The sequence below is a fragment of the Saccoglossus kowalevskii genome, chromosome 20 (assembly GCF_978046115.1).
Source record: "Saccoglossus kowalevskii chromosome 20, keSacKowa6.1, whole genome shotgun sequence".
NCBI lineage: Eukaryota > Metazoa > Hemichordata > Enteropneusta > Harrimaniidae > Saccoglossus > Saccoglossus kowalevskii.
In genome coordinates, this window is record NC_140660.1 from 2,293,235 (window position 1) to 2,317,683 (window position 24,449).

The 24,449-nt window shown below is 34.2% G+C and overlaps 4 long non-coding RNA genes across 5 annotated transcripts; 2 read left to right on the forward strand and 2 right to left on the reverse strand.

Moving 5' to 3' along the window:
• Positions 1–1,424: 1,424 nt before the first annotated feature.
• LOC146729880 (uncharacterized) lies at positions 1,425–4,855 on the forward strand. The gene is made up of 4 exons (XR_014927833.1): positions 1,425–2,196; positions 2,687–3,286; positions 3,501–3,608; positions 3,828–4,855. It is a non-coding gene; the product is annotated as an uncharacterized LOC146729880 (long non-coding RNA).
• Positions 4,856–5,092: 237 nt separating this feature from the next.
• On the reverse strand, positions 5,093–7,560 carry LOC146729881 (uncharacterized). 2 transcript variants are annotated; one of them, XR_014927834.1, is made up of 3 exons: positions 7,404–7,560; positions 7,198–7,306; positions 5,093–5,360 (listed from the first exon to the last, which is right to left on the reverse strand). It is a non-coding gene; the product is annotated as an uncharacterized LOC146729881 (long non-coding RNA). The 2 variants fall into 2 exon arrangements; XR_014927835.1 differs by lacking the exon at positions 5,093–5,360 and adding an exon at positions 6,326–6,457.
• A 5,074-nt stretch (positions 7,561–12,634) lies between these two features.
• LOC146729882 (uncharacterized) lies at positions 12,635–14,100 on the forward strand. Its single transcript, XR_014927857.1, has 2 exons — positions 12,635–13,746; positions 13,958–14,100. It is a non-coding gene; the product is annotated as an uncharacterized LOC146729882 (long non-coding RNA).
• A 1,903-nt stretch (positions 14,101–16,003) lies between these two features.
• Positions 16,004–16,767, reverse strand: LOC146729883 (uncharacterized). The gene is made up of 2 exons (XR_014927858.1): positions 16,694–16,767; positions 16,004–16,205 (listed from the first exon to the last, which is right to left on the reverse strand). It is a non-coding gene; the product is annotated as an uncharacterized LOC146729883 (long non-coding RNA).
• Between the last annotated feature and the right edge of the window lie 7,682 nt (positions 16,768–24,449).

The following is a 24,449-nucleotide window of genomic DNA, read 5'->3' on the forward strand; positions in this document are numbered from 1 at the left end:
GTTGTATTGTTTGCTTCTAAATTTTTTTTTTTAAATAAAATAAATTAAATAAAAATATTATGTGTATTTTTGTATGTGGAAACATGGCTTGCCCACTAAAAAATATAAAGAAGTGTGGTCTGCAGTTCTTTTTTTTTTAATTTTTTTATTTGTGAAAAAATTGGAGTGTAAACAATAAAACACTCACAGTGCAAGGCTAGTTCACCAACATGTCTATTCTCTTGCTTGAGTGTGAAAGTACATGGTTTAGTGACTACCTCTTATATTTTTAAATTTTAGAATTTTTTTTATTTGGGAAGGTTCTTCTATAAAAATAGAACAGATGTAATGTATTAATTTCAATATTTTATTTTAATTTCAGAAGTAAAGCAAATTCAATATCTGAGACGTATATCGTAGATGTATTCACTGCGCCTAGGCTATCAAATCTATAGGAACAAGTTATAAGTCATGGCATAGTATGTTTACAGGTGAGAGAATTGTATACCTTCTCTAATTATAGCATAACTAGATACTCACTGCTTGTAATATTAATGAATTAATTTTAATATTTTATTTTAATTTCAGAACTACCGGGGTAAAGCAAATTCAATATCTGAGACGTATATCGTAGATGTATTCACTGCGCCTAGGCTATCAAATCTATGGGAACAAGTTACAAGTCATGGCATAGTATGTTTACAGGTGAGAGAATTGTATACCTTCTCTAATTATAGCATAACTAGATACTCACTGCTTGTAATATTAATGAATTAATTTTAATATTTTATTTTAATTTCAGAACTAAAGCAAATTCAATATCTGAGACGTATATCGTAGATGTATTCACTGCGCCTAGGCTATCAAATCTATAGGAACAAGTTATAAGTCATGCCATAGTATGTTTACAGGTGAGAGAATTGTATACCTTCTCTAATTATAGCATAACTAGATACTCACTGCTTGTAATATTAATGAATTAATTTTAATATTTTATTTTAATTTCAGAACTACCGGGGTAAAGCAAATTCAATATCTGAGACGTATATCGTAGATGTATTCACTGCGCCTAGGCTATCAAATCTATGGGAACAAGTTACAAGTCATGCCATTGTATGTTTACAGGTGAGAGAATTGTATACCTTCTCCAATTATAGCATAACTAGACACTCACTGCTTGTAATATTAGAATTGTAATGAATTAATTTTAATATTTTATTTTAATTTCAGAACTAAAGCAAGTTCAATATCTGAGACGTATATCGTAGATGTATTCACTGCGCCTAGACTATCAAATCTATAGGAACAAGTTATAAGTCATGGCATAGTATGTTTACAGGTGAGAGAATTGTATACCTTCTCTAATTATAGCATAACTAGATACTCACTGCTTGTAATATTAATGAATTAATTTTAATATTTTATTTTAATTTCAGAACTACCGGGGTAAAGCAAATTCAATATCTGAGACGTATATCGTAGATGTATTCACTGCGCCTAGGCTATCAAATCTATGGGAACAAGTTACAAGTCATGCTATAGTATGTTTACAGGTGAGGAAGAACCAGAAGAAGTGCCAAGAAGTGCATCTGAAAGAAAACTACCGTCACACAGTGACGATGATGAAATGGCTGACACAGATGGGTCGCTGAAACTATTCGAGGTCAACATTATAAATAGCGAACTTTTTCGTTGAGCGCGGTGCTCAAGTTGTAGCGATGAACATTTGATATTGGAAGAAGACTCGCGGCACGGCTGGGGATCTCACTTCCAGTTTAAATGTTAAATTTCAGAGTGTTATTTTTCTTCTGCCGAGAGCATTTTCCCGTCTTCCGAAAAACAAGGAAAACAGTTTCAAGTTAACAAGAAAATGATAATTGCAGGAAGAGCGATCGGTAAAGGCCGACGTGGGATGGCTAAATTTGCCACGTACATGGGTTTACCGACACCGATCCACCGGGGACCATATAAAAAACACGTCATGGAAGTGGCAAATGGAGCCGAGAATGAGCTTGAGAAGGAGTTCGTAAAAGCGGCGTCAGAGCTCCGACAAATGAAATTGGAAATGGGTGAAATTGAGGATGAAGATAAACTGTTAACGTGGCAGTTTCTGTGGATGAAAGCTGGAGTAACCATGGTTTCTCTGCAAAAAATGGCGTCGTTACGGTGGTTTCTCTGTGAAAAATGGCGTCGTTACGGTGGTTTCTGTTGATACTGGTAAGCAGTAGCATTAATTATATCCATTTTTCTCGTACGGATTCACAGTGACGCATTTTATAGTTATTGTTGCTGTAAGTCCAGTCTGAGGTTATTTTTATTTACATGGATAGAATAGAATACACATTCATATTCGAGTTTCTAATGATTAGTCTGAGTAGTATGTGAAATTGTAATCACTGTAAATGATAGATGGTCATTTTTCGTCATTCATTCCACTGAAAACTGTCTATTGTCTTTGATTGGAGTCGCTGTGTAGATTTTGTTTCGTTTTTTTGTTTTCTGTCTTGTGCTATTTTTGTTATAATCACAGAATGTTGTATTATCTCAGACAGTTGTCTGAGGTATTATCCATGGTCTCATGTGTGAACGACATCGACATTTTACATTTGAGCCATCCTGTGAATGTTGGGTGATTTGTGTATACCAGGTGTCAAACGTTCGCTTATTGTTTGTTCTTTCATAATGTGTATATAATAATTCTTTGCAGGAAAAATACTGGACAGTGCACATTTATGCATTTACTGCAAAGAATGTAACAAATGGGAAGACAAAGAAAAAGATGAAGAATACTATGAATGGTTTGAAAATCATATCCCTGATTGCACAGTCAACCACGAAGGCTCCTCGAAGAGTATGGAAGTAGAAGGGACTGTCATTATTTAGCCGATCCCTGGAAACACACAATTTTCGGGAAGTTATTTAATTTGTTACATTTTTATGAGTGTGGTATTTTCCATGGTTAGATATAACACAATCCCCGTGGCTTTCACGAACAAAACCATTTTTGCAGCAAAATAATTGTAACATTAACAAATAAATAAAATAAATAATAATTATAGAAATTATATATAAAAAAATTAAGCCAACCAGGATCTTATTTTAATCAGATTTGATATAACAGGATTTCGAAATAGTAATTTTTTAATTGTTAGCTATACATCGTTCATTGGTGACGGGGACAGCTCTGCGTACAATTCTGTTAAGTATATCTATGATGATGAGTACATAGTACAAAAAGAAGACTGTGTGGGACATATACAGAAAAGGATGGGTACACAGCTGAGAAGTTTAGTTGAAAAGGAAAAAGGTAAGATATATATATGTTTGCGATTTGTTTTTATATCATGATATCAGCCAATCTTATTTATAATAAAGTATTTGAGAATGTTACCCAGCACAAGGTAACATTGATTGCATGTGTTTTAATTGATGTGTTCTGTACAGGGTTGTGTTTTAGAAAGGTGCTACTTCTATAATTGCATGCCCTAGAATAATTATATGATTTTTTTATCCTTTTACAGGACAGAAATTAGATGACGGTAGAGCGTTGACTGGCCAAGGAAGACTCACTAAAAAAGTAATAAACAACCTACAAACTTTTTATGGTATTGCCATAAGAAGTAATAAAGGTATTTTTTTTATATTACTTCAGTTACATTTAGAGTGTATATTACGACATACTTTCATATGTGTTCTTTCTCAAATTCTTTCACAGTCAGTAAAAACATTGTAAATCAAGGCTGGTCTGAAACTTGTTTATTTATTTTATTTTTTTTTGATTAAGATTACTGTATATTTTGCATAATTTATATATTATATTGTAATTTTATTCTTGTTTCACTTTTCAGGCAATGTAGACAAAATGATCCAGCAAACAAAAGCCGCAGTACTGCACTATGCCAGCACCAGTGAAAAACTTAAAAGGAAATGAAAGTTGGTGCAAGTGGCAAAAGGATCTTGCTATGGGCAGTGCAACATACAGGCCACTAAAGAAACCCTACCAGCTGCTGTTGTGGACACAATTTGGCCATAGTTGAGAAGTTATCAAGTGAAAACCTGTTAGAAGGCGCAAAGAATGGGCTTACTCAAAATGCGAATGAATCTTGTCATCATTGTCTATGGTCTTATTTACCAAAGGAAACAAACCATGGCTACGACGAAGTAAGGCTGGGATTCCCCATGGCAGTGGCCCATTTTAATTCGGGAATGAACAAATTTAACACCAACTTCAGTTCCACGTGAAAGTACATCCGATTGGAAACATTTTGACAATGAATGAATATATGCCGGAAATTATGCCTACTCAGATGAGAGGAATGCTGCAAGAAAACAAATAAAAAAGCGCCGTCTTCATAAAGAAGACCAACAAGAATATGCAGAGGGCACAACATACGAGAGTGGGACATTCAGCGATCCACAAGAAATCAGGCATCGCCAGCCAAGATCATGTCGGCAATGCAAACTACTAATGAAAGGCCATCCAAGGGACCGCTGCAGTTTGTAATGATTCGCCACTAAATTTCCCACTGCTGTAATTATGCCATATTTGACAGTCTGTTATTTGTTTTCCTTTTTAATGTCATACTTTCAACAAAATTAGTGTAATTACAAATTTGAATCAGTCAACATTGTTTTTGTTTGTGTGAGACTTCAGTGTGAGTCAACTAGGGGACTGGCTATTATTTATATATTGTGGTTGTGAATTGGGGCCAGGGAAATGAACATAATAATGTATGAATTGTAATTGGCACAGAATTCATACATAGCTGAAAAAAAAATATGTGAATAAAAATCCAACACAACAAATAACATTGTTTTTTCACTATTATTATTATCAATTTCCAACAAAAAATAAAGAACATTCCAAAATTAAAAATGTATTGGTTGTACTGCTATCCTGTATTGATACACATATTGCCTGACAGAAATCCTCCATCGATAGTTTGAATGCACCCTGAAAATAACAAACCAATATTAGTGAAAATATAAAGCAGATGAAATAAATGCAGTATATATTATGATTTCTGAGCCACTAACAATATAGTAGGTTGACACCCCGGGAAACTTCATGGTAAAAATTGTAGTTGTGGTAAATGATAGAATATACAAAATAATATCAACAACGAAGTGTAATGAACTGCAGGAATTTACATTGAAATACACACCTTTCTAATTTCTCCCTTCACCTGGTTTGGGTATAAAGCTCTAATCCAATAAAGTATGGGAGCTGGGTAGTCATAATGACATATACACAAAGTATCAAAGCATTCAGGCTTGTAGTTTTCAAGAATCTTGACCATTCCATATTTTCACTGTCCCATCGTGTGAGGCAATATATATCCATTGTGAACATTGACATCAGAAATCAACCCAGCGTGAATCTGAAAAGTAAAAAAAAAAGTCTACATTAATCATTATACAGACAAAGATTTAAGGTAAAAATTACTATGCATTTTTCCCATATGTATTATGTGTATGCTATGTTGAATTGAACTGATCAAAAAAATGTGAAAAGAGATAAATGAAAATGAAGACAAAATTCAGAGTTTCAAAAACAAGATGTTTTGAAAAAATTCAGAGGTAGATGCTGTTATGTTAGTTTATGAAGGCAGTACGGTGAATATATTAACTGACTTGTAATAGGGATCAATGCAATCCTGTACTGCCTGAGTACATACTTTCTGGTATTCTCGTGATAACTTTATCATCTTATCTTTTACATGTAATAATTATTTTCGGAGATAAAATCATGAAACTGCAATGAAAAATGTTTTGAAATGCAAATATATTCATGCAAGATTAGATTCTATAAACAAAACAAATATGCATGTCTGTAAGGGTATCTCTAAAGTGTAGTTGCATGTGGAAAAGGTGAGGTGAATTTTGTCTCTATGTCACTCAACATGAGGCAATAAAATACATAAATAAATTACTTTGTTTTCATTGATGTATAAAATTTGATTTATCCTTTTATATCTATTTTTTTATTAGAACGCTGTTTATCAAAATTAATCATGTTTATATATCTGTTCTATTTTTATAGAAGAACCTTCCCAAATAAAAAAAAATTCTAAAATTTAAAAATATGAGAGGTAGTCACTGAACCATGTACTTTCACACTCAAGCAAGAGAATAGACATGTTGGTGAACTAGCCTTGCACTGTGAGTGTTTTATTGTTTACACTAAAGTTTTTTTCACAAATAAAAAAATTAAAAAAAAAAGAACTGCAGACCACACTTCTTTATATTTATTAGTGGGCAAGCCATGTTTCCACATACAAAAATACACATAATATATTTCTATTTAAATTATTTTATTTAAAAAAAAAATATTTTAGAGGCATAACAATATAACGACTAGATTTGGTGTCACAGTTTGCTCCCAATTCATACTGGAATATTGCCAGCAATAATTAATAAAGCTTGTTCAGAAAACCATTTATTCCCGACATCATATTCAATGGCTAGTTCTCAGGATCTACAACAGTAAATAAATAAACAGAAATCATTTTGATGCGTGTTTTTTAGACGACACTGCCATATCGCACAGATATTCAACACCACCATATCGAATTTGGATTTGGCCATACCATTTCAAGCTGCAGGGTGTCTAAACAATGACTCAACAAACAATAAACACATCTCCCACCCACCACACAAATTTTAGCCACAATTGAACAACCAAGAAAGCAACAAATATCAGGCTGCATCTTGAAAACAACGAGATAACACATTACAACCAGTCATTACAAACATGAAATCCTCCACCCCTCCCAGTACACCCTACAGCATTAATGGTTCCTATACTCATTTGCATCTATGTACAACAAGCTTAGCCAATAGATGCACCTGACTCATCAAACTTTTCACCAACCACTCATTCTAAATATTGTGGAGTGAGGGCGCTATTTACTAAGGAGAGGAATCTTTTAAACGAATTAAACAGATCTAATATTACAAGCAGTGAGTATCTAGTTATGCTATAATTAGAGACGGTATACAATTCACTCACCTGTAAACATACTGTGGCATGACTTATAACTTGTTCCTATAGATTTGGTAGCCTAGGCATAGTGAATACGTGTACGATATACGTCTCAAATATTGAATTTGCTTTACTTCTGAAATTAAAATAAAATATTAAAATTAATTCATTAATATTACCAGCAGTGAGTATTTAGTTATGCTATAATTAGAGACGGTATACAATTCACTCACCTGTAAACATACTGTGGCATGACTTATAACTTGTTCCTATAGATTTGGTAGCCTAGGCGTAGTGAATACGTATATGATATACGTCTCAGATATTGAATTTGCTTTACTTCTGAAATTTAAATAAAATATTAAAATTAATTCACTACAATTACAAGCAGTGAGTATCTAGTTATGCTATAATTAGAGAAGGTATACAATTCACTCACCTGTAAACATACTGTGGCATGACTTATAACTTGTTCCTATAGATTTGGTAGCCTAGGCGTAGTGAATACGTGTACGATATACGTCTCAGATATTGAATTTGCTTTACTTCTGAAATTAAAATAAAATATTAAAATTAATTCATTACAATTACCAGCAGTGAGTATTTAGTTATGCTATAATTAGAGACGGTATACAATTCACTCACCTGTAAACATACTGTGGCATGACTTATAACTTGTTCCTATAGATTTGGTAGCCTAGGCGTAGTGAATACGTGTACGATATACGTCTCAGATATTGAATTTGCTTTACTTCTGAAATTAAAATAAAATATTAAAATTAATTCATTACAATTACAAGCAGTGAGTATCTAGTTATGCTATAATTAGAGACGGTATACAATTCACTCACCTGTAAACATACTGTGGCATGACTTATAACTTGTTCCTATAGATTTGGTAGCCTAGGCGTAGTGAATACGTGTACAATATACGTCTCAGATATTGAATTTGCTTTACTTCTGAAATTTAAATAAAATATTAAAATTAATTCATTACAATTACAAGCAGTGAGTATCTAGTTATGCTATAATTAGAGAAGGTATACAATTCACTCACCTGTAAACATACTGTGGCATGACTTATAACTTGTTCCTATAGATTTGGTAGCCTAGGCGTAGTGAATACGTGTATGATATACGTCTCAGATATTGAATTTGCTTTACTTCTGAAATTAAAATAAAATATTAAAATTAATTCATTACAATTACCAGCAGTGAGTATTTAGTTATGCTATAATTAGAGACGGTATACAATTCACTCACCTGTAAACATACTGTGGCATGACTTATAACTTGTTCCTATAGATTTGGTAGCCTAGGCATAGTGAATACCTGTACGATATACGTCTCAGATATTGAATTTGCTTTACTTCTGAAATTAAAATAAAATATTAAAATTAATTCATTACAATTACAAGCAGTGAGTATCTAGTTATGCTATAATAAGAGATGGTATACAATTCACTCACCTGTAAACATACTGTGGCATGACTTATAACTTGTTCCTATAGATTTGGTAGCCTAGGCGTAGTGAATACGTGTACGATATACGTCTCAGATATTGAATTTGCTTTACTTCTGAAATTAAAATAAAATATTAAAATTAATTCATTACAATTACCAGCAGTGAGTATTTAGTTATGCTATAATTAGAGAAGGTATACAATTCACTCACCTGTAAACATACTGTGGCATGACTTATAACTTGTTCCTATAGATTTGGTAGCCTAGGCGTAGTGAATACGTGTACGATATACGTCTCAGATATTGAATTTGCTTTACTTCTGAAAGTAAAATAAAATATTAAAATTAATTCATTACAAAATTCAAATATTACAAGTAGTGAGTATCTAGTTATGCTATAATTAGAGAAGGTATACAATTCACTCACCTGTAAACATACTGTGGCATGACTTATAATTTGTTCCTATAGATTTGGTAGCCTAGGCATAGTGAATACGTGTACGATATACGTCTCAGATATTGAATTTGCTTTACTTCTGAAATTAAAACAAAATATTAAAATTAATTCATTAATATTACAAGCAGTGAGTATCTAGTTATGCTATAATTAGAGACGGTATACAATTCACTCACCTGTAAACATACTGTGGCATGACTTATAACTTGTTCCTATAGATTTGGTAGCCTAGGCGTAGTGAATACGTGTACGATATACGTCTCAGATATTGAATTGTAATGAATTAATTTTAATATTTTTTATTTTAATTTCAGAAGTAAAGCAAATTCAATATCTGAGACGTATATCGTAGATGTATTCACTGCGCCTAGGCTATCAAATCTATAGGAACAAGTTATAAGTCATGCCATAGTATGTTTACAGGTGAGAGAATTGTATACCTTCTCTAATTATAGCATAACTAGATACTCACTGCTTGTAATATTAATGAATTAATTTTAATATTTTAATTTAATTTCAGAACTACCGGGGTAAAGCAAATTCAATATCTGAGACGTATATCGTAGATGTATTCACTGCGCCTAGGCTATCAAATCTATGGGAACAAGTTACAAGTCATGCCATAGTATGTTTACAGGCGAGAGAATTGTATACCTTCTCTAATTATAGCATAACTAGATACTCACTGCTTGTAATATTAATGAATTAATTTTAATATTTTATTTTAATTTCAGAACTACCGGGGTAAAGCAAATTCAATATCTGAGACGTATATCGTAGATGTATTCACTGCGCCTAGGCTATCAAATCTATGGGAACAAGTTACAAGTCATGCCATAGTATGTTTACAGGTGAGAGAATTGTATACCTTCTCTAATTATAGCATAACTAGATACTCACTGCTTGTAATATTAGATCTGTTTAATTCGTTTAAAAGATTCCTCTCATTAGTAAATAGCGCCCTCACTCCACTATATTTAGAATGAGTGGTTGGTCAAAAGTTTGATGAGTCAGGTGCATCTATTGGCTAAGCTTGTTGTACATAGATGCAAATGAGTATAGGAACCATTAATGCTGTAGGGTGTACTGGGAGGGGTGGAGGATTTCATGTTTGTAATGACTGGTTGTAATGTGGTATCTCGTTGTTTTCAAGATGCAGCCTGATATTTGTTGCTTTCTTGGTTGTTCAATTGTGGCTAAAATTTGTGTGGTGGGTGGGAGATGTGTTTATTGTTTGTTGAGTCATTGTTTAGACACCCTGCAGCTTGAAATGGTATGGTCCAAATCCAAATTCTATATGGTGGTGTTGAATATCTGTGCGATATGGCAGTGTCATCTAAAAACCACCATCAAAATGATTTCTGTTTATTTATTTACTGTTGTAGATCCTGAGAACTAGCCATTGAATATGATGTCGGGAATAAATGGTTTTCTGAACAAGCTTTATTAATTATTGCTGGCAATATTCCAGTATGAATTGGGAGCAAACTATGACACCAAATCTAGTCGTTGTATTGTTATGCTTCTAAACATTTTTTTTTAAAAATAAAATAAATTAAATAGAAATATTATGTGTATTTTTGAATGTGGAAACATGGCTTGCCCACTAAAAAATACAAAGAAGTGTGGTCTGCAGTTCTTTTTTTTTAATTTTTTTATTTGTGAAAAAAACTGGAGTGTAAACAATAAAACACTCACAGTGCAAGGCTAGTTCACCAACATGTCTATTCTCTTGCTTGAGTGTGAAAGTACATGGTTTAGTCACTAACTCTTATATTTTTAAATTTTAGAATTTTTTTTTGGGAAGGTTCTTCTATAAAAATAGAACAGATGTAATGAATTAATTTTAATATTTTATATTAATTTCAGAAGTAAAGCAAATTCAATATCTGAGACGTATATCGTACGCGTATTCACTGCGCCTAGGCTACCAAATCTATAGGAACAAGTTATAAGTCATGCCACAGTATGTTTACAGGTGAGTGAATTGTATACTGTCTCTAATTATAGCATAATTAAATACTCACTGCTGGTAATTGTAATGAATTAATTTTAATATTTTATTTTAATTTCAGAAGTAAAGCAAATTCAATATCTGAGACGTATATCGTACACGTATTCACTACGCCTAGGCTACCAAATCTATAGGAACAAGTTATAAGTCATGCCACAGTATGTTTACAGGTGAGTTTATTGTATACCGTCTCTAATTATAGCATAACTAAATACTCACTGCTGGTAATATTAATGAATTAATTTTAATATTTTATTTTAATTTCAGAAGTAAAGCAAATTCAATATCTGAGACGTATATCGTGCACGTATTCACTACGCCTAGGCTACCAAATCTATAGGAACAAGTTATAAGTCATGCCACAATATGTTTACAGGTGAGTGAATTGTATACCGTCTCTAATTATAGCATAACTAGATACTCACTGCTTGTAATATTAGAATTTTGTAATGAATTAATTTTAATATTTTATTTTAATTTCAGAAGTAAAGCAAATTCAATATCTGAGACGTATATCGTACACGTATTCAGTACGCCTAGGCTACCAAATCTATAGGAACAAGTTATGAGTCATGCCACAGTATGTTTACAGGTGAGTGAATTGTATACCGTCTCTAATTATAGCATAACTAGATACTCACTGCTTGTAATTGTAATGAATTAATTTTAATATTTTATTTTAATTTCAGAAGTAAAGCAAATTCAATATCTGAGACGTATATCGTACACGTATTCACTACGCCTAGGCTACCAAATCTATAGGAACAAGTTATAAGTCATGCCACAGTATGTTTACAGTTGAGTGAATTGTATACCGTCTCTAATTATAGCATAACTAAATACTCACTGCTGGTAATATTAATGAATTAATTTTAATATTTTATTTTAATTTCAGAAGTAAAGCAAATTCAATATCTGAGACGTATATCGTACACGTATTCACTACGCCTAGGCTACCAAATCTATAGGAACAAGTTATAAGTCATGCCACAGTATGTTTACAGGTGAGTGAATTGTATACCGTCTCTAATTATAGCATAACTAGATACTCACTGCTTGTAATATTAGATCTGTTTAATTCGTTTAAAAGATTCCTCTCCTTAGTAAATAGCGCCCTCACTCCACAATATTTAGAATGAGTGGTTGGTGAAAAGTTTGATGAGTCAGGTGCATCTATTGGCTAAGCTTGTTGTACATAGATGCAAATGAGTATAGGAACCATTAATGCTGTAGGGTGTACTGGGAGGGGTGGAGGATTTCATGTTTGTAATGACTGGTTGTAATGTGTTATCTCGTTGTTTTCAAGATGCAGCCTGATATTTGTTGCTTTCTTGGTTGTTCAATTGTGGCTAAAATTTGTGTGGTGGGTGGGAGATGTGTTTATTGTTTGTTGAGTCATTGTTTAGACACCCTGCAGCTTGAAATGGTATGGCCAAATCCAAATTCGATATGGTGGTGTTGAATATCTGTGCGATATGGCAGTGTCGTCTAAAAACCACTCATCAAAATGATTTCTGTTTATTTATTTACTGTTGTAGATCCTGAGAACTAGCCATTGAATATGATGTCGGGAATAAATGGTTTTCTGAACAAGCTTTATTAATTATTGCTGGCAATATTCCAGTATGAATTGGGAGCAAACTGTGACACCAAATCTAGTCGTTATATTGTTATGCCTCTAAAATATTTTTTTTTTAAATAAAATAAATTAAATAGAAATATAGTATGTGTATTTTTGTATGTGGAAACATGGCTTGCCCACTAATAAATATAAAGAAGTGTGGTCTGCAGTTCTTTTTTTTTAATTTTTTTATTTGTGAAAAAAACTTTAGTGTAAACAATAAAACACTCACAGTGCAAGGCTAGTTCACCAACATGTCTATTCTCTTGCTTGAGTGTGAAAGTACATGGTTCAGTGACTACCTCTCATATTTTTAAATTTTAGAATTTTTTTTTATTTGGGAAGGTTCTTCTATAAAAATAGAACAGATATATAAACATGATTAATTTTGATAAACAGCGTTCTAATAAAAAAATAGATATAAAAGGATAAATCAAATTTTATACATCAATGAAAACAAAGTAATTTATTTATGTATTTTATTGCCTCATGTTGAGTGACATAGAGACAAAATTCACCTCACCTTTTCCACATGCAACTACACTTTAGAGATACCCTTACAGACATGCATATTTGTTTTGTTTATAGAATCTAATCTTGCATGAATATATTTGCATTTCAAAACATTTTTCATTGCAGTTTCATGATTTTATCTCCGAAAATAATTATTACATGTAAAAGATAAGATGATAAAGTTATCACGAGAATACCAGAAAGTATGTACTCAGGCAGTACAGGATTGCATTGATCCCTATTACAAGTCAGTTAATATATTCACCGTACTGCCTTCATAAACTAACATAACAGCATCCACCTCTGAATTTTTTCAAAACATCTTGTTTTTGAAACTCTGAATTTTGTCTTCATTTTCATTTATCTCTTTTCACATTTTTTTGATCAGTTCAATTCAACATAGCATACACATAATACATATGGGAAAAATGCATAGTAATTTTTACCTTAAATCTTTGTCTGTATAATGATTAATGTAGACTTTTTTTTTCTTTTCAGATTCACGCTGGGTTGATTTCTGATGTCAATGTTCACAATGGATATATATTGCCTCACACGATGGGACAGTGAAAATATGGAATGGTCAAAATTCTTGAAAACTACAAGCCTGAATGCTTTGATACTTTGTGTATATGTCATTATGACTACCCAGCTCCCGTACTTTATTGGATTGAGCTTTATACCCAAACCAGGTGAAGGGAGAAATTAGAAAGGTGTGTATTTCAATGTAAATTCCTGCAGTTCATTACACTTCGTTGTTGATATTATTTTGTATATTCTATCATTACCCACAACTACAATTTCTACCATGAAGTTTCCCGGGGTGTCAACCTACTATATTGTTAGTGGCTCAGAAATCATAATATATACTGCATTTATTTCATCTGCTTTATATTTTCACTAATATTGGTTTGTTATTTTCAGAGTGCATTCAAACTATCGATGGAGGATTTCTGTCAGGCAATATGTGTATCAATACAGGATAGCAGGACAACCAATACATTTTTAATTTTGGAATGTTCTTTATTTTTTGTTGGAAATTGATAATAATAATAATGAAAAAACAATGCTATTTGTTGTGTTGGATTTTTATTCACATATTTTTTTTCAGCTATGTATGAATTCTGTGCCAATTACAATTCATACATTATTATGTTCATTTCCCTGGCCCCAATTCACAACCACAATATATAAATAATAGCCAGTCCCCTAGTTGACTCACACTGAAGTCTCACACAAACAAAAACAATGTTGACTGATTCAAATTTGTAATTACACTAATTTTGTTGAAAGTATGACATTAAAAAGGAAAACAAATAACAGACTGTCAAATATGGCATAATTACAGCAGTGGGAAATTTAGTGGCGAATCATTACAAACTGCAGCGGTCCCTTGGATGGCCTTTCATTAGTAGTTTGCATTGCCGACATGATCTTGGCTGGCGATGCCTGATTTCTTGTGGATCGCTGAATGTCCCACTCTCGTATGTTGTGCCCTCTGCATATTCTTGTTGGTCTTCTTTATGAAGACGGCGCTTTTTTATTTGTTTTCTTGCAGCATTCCTCTCATCTGAGTAGGCATAATTTCCGGCATATATTCATTCATTGTCAAAATGTTTCCAATCGGATGTACTTTCACGTGGAACTGAAGTTGGTGTTAAATTTGTTCATTCCCGAATTAAAATGGGCCACTGCCATGGGGAATCCCAGCCTTACTTCGTCGTAGCCATGGTTTGTTTCCTTTGGTAAATAAGACCATAGACAATGATGACAAGATTCATTCGCATTTTGAGTAAGCCCATTCTTTGCGCCTTCTAACAGGTTTTCACTTGACAACTTCTCAACTATGGGCCAAATTGTGTCCACAACAGCAGCTGGTAGGGTTTCTTTAGTGGCCTGTATGTTGCACTGCCCATAGCAAGATCCCTTTGCCACTTGCACCAACTTTCATTTCCTTTTGGTTTTTCACTGGTGCTGGCATAGTGCAGTACTGCGGCTTTTGTTTGCTGGATCATTTTGTCTACATTGCCTGAAAAGTGAAACAAGAATAAAATTACAATATAATATATAAATTATGCAAAATATACAGTAATCTTAATCAAAAAAAATAAAATAAATAAACAAGTTTCAGACCAGCCTTGATTTACAATGTTTTTACTGACTGTGAAAGAATTTGAGAAAGAATACATATGAAAGTATGTCGTAATATACACTCTAAATGTAACTGAAGTAATATAAAAAAATACCTTTATTACTTCTTATGGCAATACCATAAAAAGTTTGTAGGTTGTTTATTACTTTTTTAGGGAGTCTTCCTTGGCCAGTCAACGCTCTACCGTCATCTAATTTCTGTCCTGTAAAAGGATAAAAAAATCATATAATTATTCTAGGGCATGCAATTATAGATGTAGCACCTTTCTAAAACACAACCCTGTACAGAACAAATCAATTAAAACACATGCAATCAATGTTACCTTGTGCTGGGTAACATTCTCAAATACTTTATTATAAATAAGATTGGCTGATATCATGATATAAAAACAAATCGCAAACATATATATATCTTACCTTTTTCCTTTTCAACTAAACTTCTCAGCTGTGTACCCATCCTTTTCTGTATATGTCCCACACAGTCTTCTTTTTGTACTATGTACTCATCATCATAGATATACTTAACAGAATTGTACGCAGAGCTGTCCCCGTCACCAATGAACGATGTATAGCTAACAATTAAAAAAATTACTATTTCGAAATCCTGTTATATCAAATCTGATTAAAATAAGATCCTGGTTGGCTTAATTTTTTTTATATATAATTTCTATAATTATTATTTATTTTAATTATTTGTTAATGTTACAATTATTTTGCTGCAAAAATGGTTTTGTTCGTGAAAGCCACGGGGATTGTGTTATATCTAACCATGGAAAATACCACACTCATAAAAATGTAACAAATTAAATAACTTCCCGGAAATTGTGTGTTTCCAGGGATCGGCTAAATAATGAAACAGTCCCTTCTACTTCCATACTCTTCGAGGAGCCTTCGTGGTTGACTGTGCAATCAGGGATATGATTTTCAAACCATTCATAGTATTCTTCATCTTTTTCTTTGTCTTCCCATTTGTTACATTCTTTGCAGTAAATGCATAAATGTGCACTGTCCAGTATTTTTCCTGCAAAGAATTATTATATACACATTATGAAAGAACAAACAATAAGCGAACGTTTGACACCTGGTATACACAAATCACCCAACATTCACAGGATGGCTCAAATGTAAAATTTCGATGTCGTTCACACATGAGACCATGAATAATACCTCAGACAACTGTCTCAGATAATACAACATTCTGTGATTATAACAAAAGATAGTACAAGACAGAAAACAAAGAAACGAAACAAAATCTACACAGCGACTCAAATCAAAGACAATAGACAGTTTTCAGTGGAATGAATGACGAAAAATGACCATCTATCATTTACAGTGATTACAATTTCACATACTACTCAGACTAATCATTAGAAACTCGAATTTGAATGTGTATTCTATTCTATCCATGTAAATAAAAATAACCTCAGACTGGACTTACAGCAACAATAACTATAAAATGCGTCACTGTGAATCCGTACGAAAATGGATATAATTAATGCTACTGCTTACCAGTATCAACAGAAACCATCGTAACGACGCCATTTTTTACAGAGAAACCATGGTTACTCCAGCTTTCGACCACATAAACTGCCACGTTAACGGTTTCATCTTCATCCTCAATTTCACCCATTTCCAATTTCATTTGTCGGAGCTCTGACGCCGCTTTTACGAACTCCTTCTCAAGCTCATTCTCGGCTCCATTTGCCACTTCCATGACGTGTTTTTTATATGGTCCCCGGTGGATCGGTGTCGGTAAACCCATGTACGCGGCAAATTTAGCCATCCCACGTCGGCCTTTACCGATCGCTCTTTCTGCAATTATCATTTTCTTGTTAACTTGAAACTGTTTTCCTTGTTTTTCGGAAGACGGGAAAATGCTCTCGGCTGAAGAAAAATAACACTCTGAAATTTAACATTTAAACTGGAAGTGAGATCCCCAGCCGTGCCGCAAGTCTTCTTCCAATATCAAATATTCATCGCTACAACTTGAACACCGCGCTCACCGAAAAAGTTCGCAATTTATAATGTTGACCTCGAATAGTTTCAGCGACCCATCTGTGTCAGCCATTTCATCATCGTCACTGTGTGACGGTAGTTTTTTTTCAGATGCACTTCTTGGCACTTCTTCTGGTTCTTCACTGTCAGAGCATTTTTTGTACCTCCATGGTCAGAGCTACATGTTGATAAACTTTGTATCGTCACATCGTTGCAGTCTGAACTATCGGATTCATACCACGATTGGTGTGTTTTTTTAGACGAAGTTTTGCCTCTTCGGACATTGGAGTCGCATTCTTCCTTTTTGGTCCCTTCCTTCTCTTCATATCTAATAATAATTTAGGAGCGCTAATTGTTGGATGTGTCGCAAACGTTCGCTAATACAGAATGATCACAGAGGCAGGGCGTGCGCGGGCTGTTTTCGTTGCTAGGTAGAACTACTTATGCAAATTAGGTCAATATTTATTGTTTGCGCTCAAAGACGATTATCCAGAAAGCAAAGTGAGCGGTCTGCTGTTATAAACACATATCCTTACTTTTTTTAAAAAAAGCTTTTTTTTAGTGTATTGGTTACGATTTTTAGTGGGAAACACACCCATTGTCTGCAGGTAGTCAGATGCCACCAAACTATACAATAAAACAAAAAATGTATAAAATAGTGACTTTTAAGTCTACTACATCCTTAAAGAACTGAAGATATCATTAGAAAATAAACAATATGTTTAGTGTCAAAGCAATCGGCTGTTTTCAACAAGAATTCGAAAATATCACTTTTCACCAAAATGCCAAAAATATTAATCAAAATTAGATAATTGAAGACATCATCACGAAATGAACAAATGTGAGAGAAGTCCACATATAGTACCTATATCAAAGCAACCAGACTTGGGATTTGTAACAAGAAGTCGAAAATGTCGCCAAAATGATTGTGGTTTTTAACAAGAAGAAAATATCACTTTTTTACCAAAAATGACAAAAATATTCACCAAAATTAGAAAATTAAAGATGTCACTACAAAATGAACAAATTTGAGAGAGGTCTACATGTAGTACCTATATATGTAATATCAAAGCAATTGGACCACAGATTTTGATGAATATTTTTATCTTTTTTTTAGTGAAAAGTGATTTTTTCGATTAAGTTTGGTTGCTTTTATGTTATACATATATGTACTTCAGGTAAAACTCACTCAGATTTGTTCATGATGATATTTTCAATTCTCTATTTGTAATGATTATTTTTGTCATTTTTGGTAAAAAGTGATATTTTCAAATCCTTGTTAAAACACAAGTCTGATTGCTTTTATACTACACATATTGTTAATTTCTAATGATATTTACTGTTCTTTAGTTGAAATGTGCATTGCTAACAGCGGAGCGATCTCAGCCGATAGGCTGCTTGTTTGCACTGTACCAACATAGTGTCCCCTCCTATAATATATAATGGTCACCCCTTGGTGTACAACTATTCGTTTTTACACTGTACCAACACAGTGTCCCCTCCTAGAGTTTATAATGGTCATCCCTTGGTGTACAACTAACTATTCGTTTTTACACTGTACCAACACAGTGTCCCCTCCTAGAGTTTCTGATGGCCATCTCTTGGTGTACAAATATCTAGTTTTTTTTACACTGTACCAACACAGTGTCCCCTCCTAGAGTTTATAATGGCTATCCCTTGGTGTATAACTATCTGGTTTTTACACTGTACCAACACAGTGTCTCCTCTTTGATTATCTAATGGTCATCCCTCGGTGTTCAACCTTTAAGTTTTTACACTGTACCAACACAGTGTCCCTCTCCTGGAGTTTATAATGCTCACCCCTTGGTATACAACTGTTTACAAGGTTTCAACGCAGACAATGTCCCTTCCAATGTTTATATTGATCACCCCTTGATTTACTTCAATTCATGGAGTGCATTGCACTACACTAACACAAACAATGCCCCCCAGGATATATAATGGTCACTTCTAGGTTTACTTCTATCTAGTTTTTATCCTGTAAGGTTATACCTTATAACACAGTCTCTCTATAGAAGGACTGGCCTTATAAAAAGCAAGGGCCCCCTCCCAAAGATTCCAATGGGCGTGCCCTTTGTGTAGAACATTCTAGAAGGCTTTACACTACACCAACACAAATAGAAAGCAACTTTATGAAGCGTAATTGATATGTGTCAAAGTTTACGGGTCACGTGATGCCAGACACAAAGCCCAGTTCTCACCCCATTAGACTGTCTGTCGTGACTGATACACCTATAAGCTGTTGAATCTAAAACACAGGTAGGTACGGAAAATAGATTGTAAAGTCAGTAGTTATAATCGTACAGTATAATGTGTGGACAATTTCTATTTAACTACATGTTTATATGCAATGAGTATTCAACTAATGCTAGTGTACACAATGGTTAGGGTGTGGACAATACATAAGTCATACTGTCTCTGCAGACTGAATTGTACCATGGAATTTAAAATGTATTTTAATGTCTAAGATTGTACAAGACATGCATGGCGATGAAAACTATTGGGTATATACACTGAATTGTACAAGACATATAGGACAGGGCATTCTTATATTGTATCTGTATATTGTATGACACAAACAAGTATGTATAAATATCAAGAACACAAAACGCAAGTTCTAAGAACTGTTTTCATACCAGGAAACAATTTGTGTAGCAACAGCAGCCATTTTGAAAGTTCAGTCGAAACTGAAGCCAAGCCCCTACCCTGATTACAGCCCCTTGAAATAGCAAAATAATCGTCACAATTGACACAGGGAGTCAGGAACTCAAAATAAACCACACTCCTTCTGGAAGAGATAGAAGGACTGTAAATAAACTTGACGTCTTCGCTGTATGGGGGGGGGGGGGTAATCTATTGGTTTCCGTGTATAACAAAACACAAGGGGTAAAGTCATAAGCCATTTCATATGTCTTTTTAACTAGAATACACAGACCATAGAAAAGTTAAATTGAAAAATAATTGGTGAATATTAGATGTTCTTTTAAATTTATTTGTGTTCGTACCAAAATTTACTGTACCGATATTAGCAGAATACATTAAGGAAACATATTGACCCGATTTACGAATTCATAATCGGGAAAAATGCTGGAAAAAATACCGAATTAATAAAAATATCTGGCAAAATATATAACCTTAGTATTATTGTTGTTAATGGCGGGATGTGCTACATAAACCTAAACGAGGCCAGAACGCTGTATTTGCCGGTCAAGCAGGAGAGAAGTACAGAAGATCGAGTCTCAGTGCAGTGAGAGCGGCAATCAACCGACACGTCAACTAACCAACGTATAATTGCAACCCGAATATTATGGATGACCACGAGTTCAATACTGCCAATAACACCTTCAAAGGATTAATTAATCAACTTAAAATTGGGGGACTTGATTAAGTTATAGACATAAATTGTAACCTGCATGGAAGAATTGAAGAAGTAGACCGACACCAACGTGCTATCACAGTCCCAGTGATGCCTGTGGTGCTATCGACGAGTGATCCAGTTAGCACCGTTTAAGGTAGCGAGACTATTATTTGTGTTGAAAATTACGATTTTCACATTTATTTATTAATTGATGAAATGCACCATAAACTTTCATATGATAAAGTCAATATAACATAGAATGTCATGTAAGTTGGTTAAAATATAGATTTTCAGATGGGAAGCAAGGCAGCCTCAGTAGTGTTTTTTTCAAAATCAACAACACAGGTTTAATCTGTGTGCCTATAAGTTTCAAAGATAAACTCAAGACAAAGCAATGTTAGAATGTGTTATCATTAGCTATCTGACACACAATGAGTGTTTCCAAACATTTGAGTGGTTTGACTCCGCCCCTGTTTGTTTCACAGATTAGTCATTTGCATATGAATGTGTCAGACACAAGGTCACACAGCCACTGAAAAAAAATCATTGATTTTGGTGTTTTCATATGCCAAATTTATCCAATTATAGCTATCCCATTCCTTTATTTTTTTGGTTTCCAATAGCCTTACACATTTGGATGTCCCTACACATGGTAAAACAGACCTTGATGGGAAAACAAATTGATTGTGCCGATAAACAAGCTTGAAAATCTTTGCTGTTACTTCATGAACGTTTTCTAGGAGTTTATGTTTTTCAAAATACAAGGTCTTTTACAAAAAATAACGTATACTTATTGTCGTCGGATTAACACCAAATTTTCACAGCTTTAAGGTGACAATGAGAGGAACTTGAATGTGTCCAGACAAACTATTTCATCGATTATTTACCAACGAGTTGTGGTTTGAGTTGGGGGCAATGCGACTAAAACAGTAATTGAAATTCAGGACACTATTTTTTAAAACGCGTTGCTTGAATAAAACTAACCAGACACATTCAATTTACCAGACTATTGAACAACTAGGAAAAGTGAAAAAAAATACTACTTATCGCCAGCATAAATGCGTAATTATTTTTTTTACAGAATAAATAATTTTTCACCTTTGATTGAGTAACGCGTCGTAGATTGCAGATACGGGCATGCAAAATACACTTGTGAAAAGCTTGAAGTCTGGCGATTCTAAAAATATATACTTTCCCGGGTCTATTTGTAGTCATTTAGTCACAATTAGAAGATGAAAACAAGTATGCAAATAATAGTCCCGCTACCTTAATTCCCATTGTAGCGTGTTAGTACAGTCAACATTGTTGTGTGAATGCAATACGCCGCAGTGAACAAAGGCGCTGCCACCGTCTATTGAGGCAAGCTTGACCTGTGTCACCTGATCGAAACTGGTTGCTAATAGCCCCGTCACCATTGACGCCATTCTCCTTCCCAGAGTTCCTTGCGGTTAGATCACCGAAAGTATCTCTGCCACCACACACCGCCATTTTGTGGTGAAACACCACAAGACTTTTACTACGCGTATCATTTGCGTATTTTTGTTATTAGAGAGATCTTGTGTTGATTTATTCCTACTGATAAACAAGTTTTAAAATATTTCATTGATAGCTGATAGTGATTTTTTTGTAAACGCACTTAAAACGGTGAAATAGTTATAAATTACAAAAGAAAATAATTCTATTGCGTAATAACCGTTACCAAGGTGTTACTCGGTTCATAAAACTTCTTCGCCTGTCGACTGCCAGGCAAAGAATTACAAGCTAACGAAAGAACTTCGTAGTATTGACGACTAAATCTTCCTACTGCCGCACCGTTTATGTTACAGAAAGAAAAAAAGCTTCTAACTTTGAAAACAGCCAAAATCTGTAAACAACGCGTACACATTCGTCGGATTCGAAAATCGAACACTTGCATGACAATGTTTTGGTGAGCGTCTTTGAAAGAAGTACCACTGTGACGCATCGACCAATCAACGACGAGCATAAGATCGCGTGGTGGCAGAGATATATTCGTAATAGAACTCTGCCCGGGGAGATTGCATTGACGCTACAGGTCGGCGTCTTCTACACCGATCTGACGCATATCGCGCAAGGTGTGCCGGGAGCTTGTTCGAAATTTCGAACGTTTCGAAGTCAATCGTCGATTGCCACGTATTTTAGGGATATATTAAATCGTTTCAGAGACCTGTTTACTAAATAATGATAAATGAAACTTGTAAGAACAAACTGCAACCAAATTGCGCAAAATTGCAATAAGTTTACGGCTGCTAGTGTCTAGTTCAGAAGGAGTTCTACGCGTGATTTTATCGCGCTCAAGGACGTTCTATTTTCGAAATACACACATGTAGTTGAGACCGGAAATTACGCAAGTACTTTCGAACTTCAAACACAAGTTTGATTATCGTTATTATGTGTTAGTTTCTGTTGTTTCGAAGATTGAATTATTTATGACATTACTATTTCACTCACTAAACAATATTTCACTAAAATACGTGATTAAAAAGCAACTTAAATTGAAAAAAATTATCAAGTTCCGTGTATGAACACTAGTGTAAAGAGGCGGCGGAGTGCTATTTTAGACAAAATCGGCTAGTCAGGCGTCCTATGACACATTGAAGATAATATTTGGTAATCGTAGTCCTAAATAACTATTAAAAATAGCTAGACGTTTCGAGCAATGGCTCTTTATCGATAGCATAGAAGCAAGTGTGATAACGTACAGGTAGAACATAGGAACGTAAGAACGCGCATGAACTATAAGTTAGAATCACAAAAAATTCCACAATAGAACAAATAACGCGCCTTAGGTAGTGAGCTCAACAAAAGAGTTGAACTGTTTGTTAATACCATGGGGTTCTTTAGTACCAAGGCGGAATATAGTTTCCTCCTCGACACGCCACCACGGACATCAGTCTTTTATCTATTACCTAAGATTCACAAGGTAAACAACCCTGGTAGACCCATTGTCTCAGCATGTAATTGTCCGACTGAGCACATAGCTCGATACTTGAATTCAATGTTGAGACCAATTGTTGCGTCACAGCCTACGTATGTTCAGGATACTAATGATGCACTTAGGAAACTAGAGTTATTTCGTTTCACACCGGATATACCCAGATTTTTGTTTTCTATGGATGTAAAATCCCTTTATACATCTATCCCGAACACTGATGGACTGTTGGCTTTACAGCATTTTCTGAATAAAAGGACAGTTAAGGATCCTCCTACGTTTGTGTTGGTGCGCTTAGCGGAATTAGTTTTGAACGGGAATTGCTTTTCTTTTAATGGTAAACATTATATACAGAAACGAGGTGTGGCTATGGGCAGTTGTTTTGGTCCGAGCTATGCATGTTTATTCATGTCATATCAAGAGGAATTAATTTTTTCGTCCTTTCAAGGCACTAAACCTGAATTTTATGTCAGGTACATTGATGATGGCTTTGGTGCTATGTCTGGCTGTCGGGATGAGTTATTACAGTTCATTGACTTTGTGAAGAACTTTAATCCCGCCATACAATACACACATGAGATATCAGAAATAACACTACCATTTCTCGATATTTCTACTAAGGTAGATGGTGATCGCATTTCTACATCTATCTACACTAAACCTACTGATTCACATTGTTATTTACAGTATGAATCATCACATCCTACTAGAATGAAGGACTCCATACCTTACTCGCAGTTACTCCGGGTACGTCGTATTTGCAGCGATGATACTGATTTCCGTAACCAGGCGAGGATTTTATGTGATTGTTTCAGAAAACGGGGTTATCCTCGTAATGTCACTGGGAAAGCATTGGCCAAGGTTGTGTCAATGTCAAGAACTGATTGTATTGGTTCTACGGTTTCCCGTGACAATCAGGATCGTGTAATTTTGGCACTTAG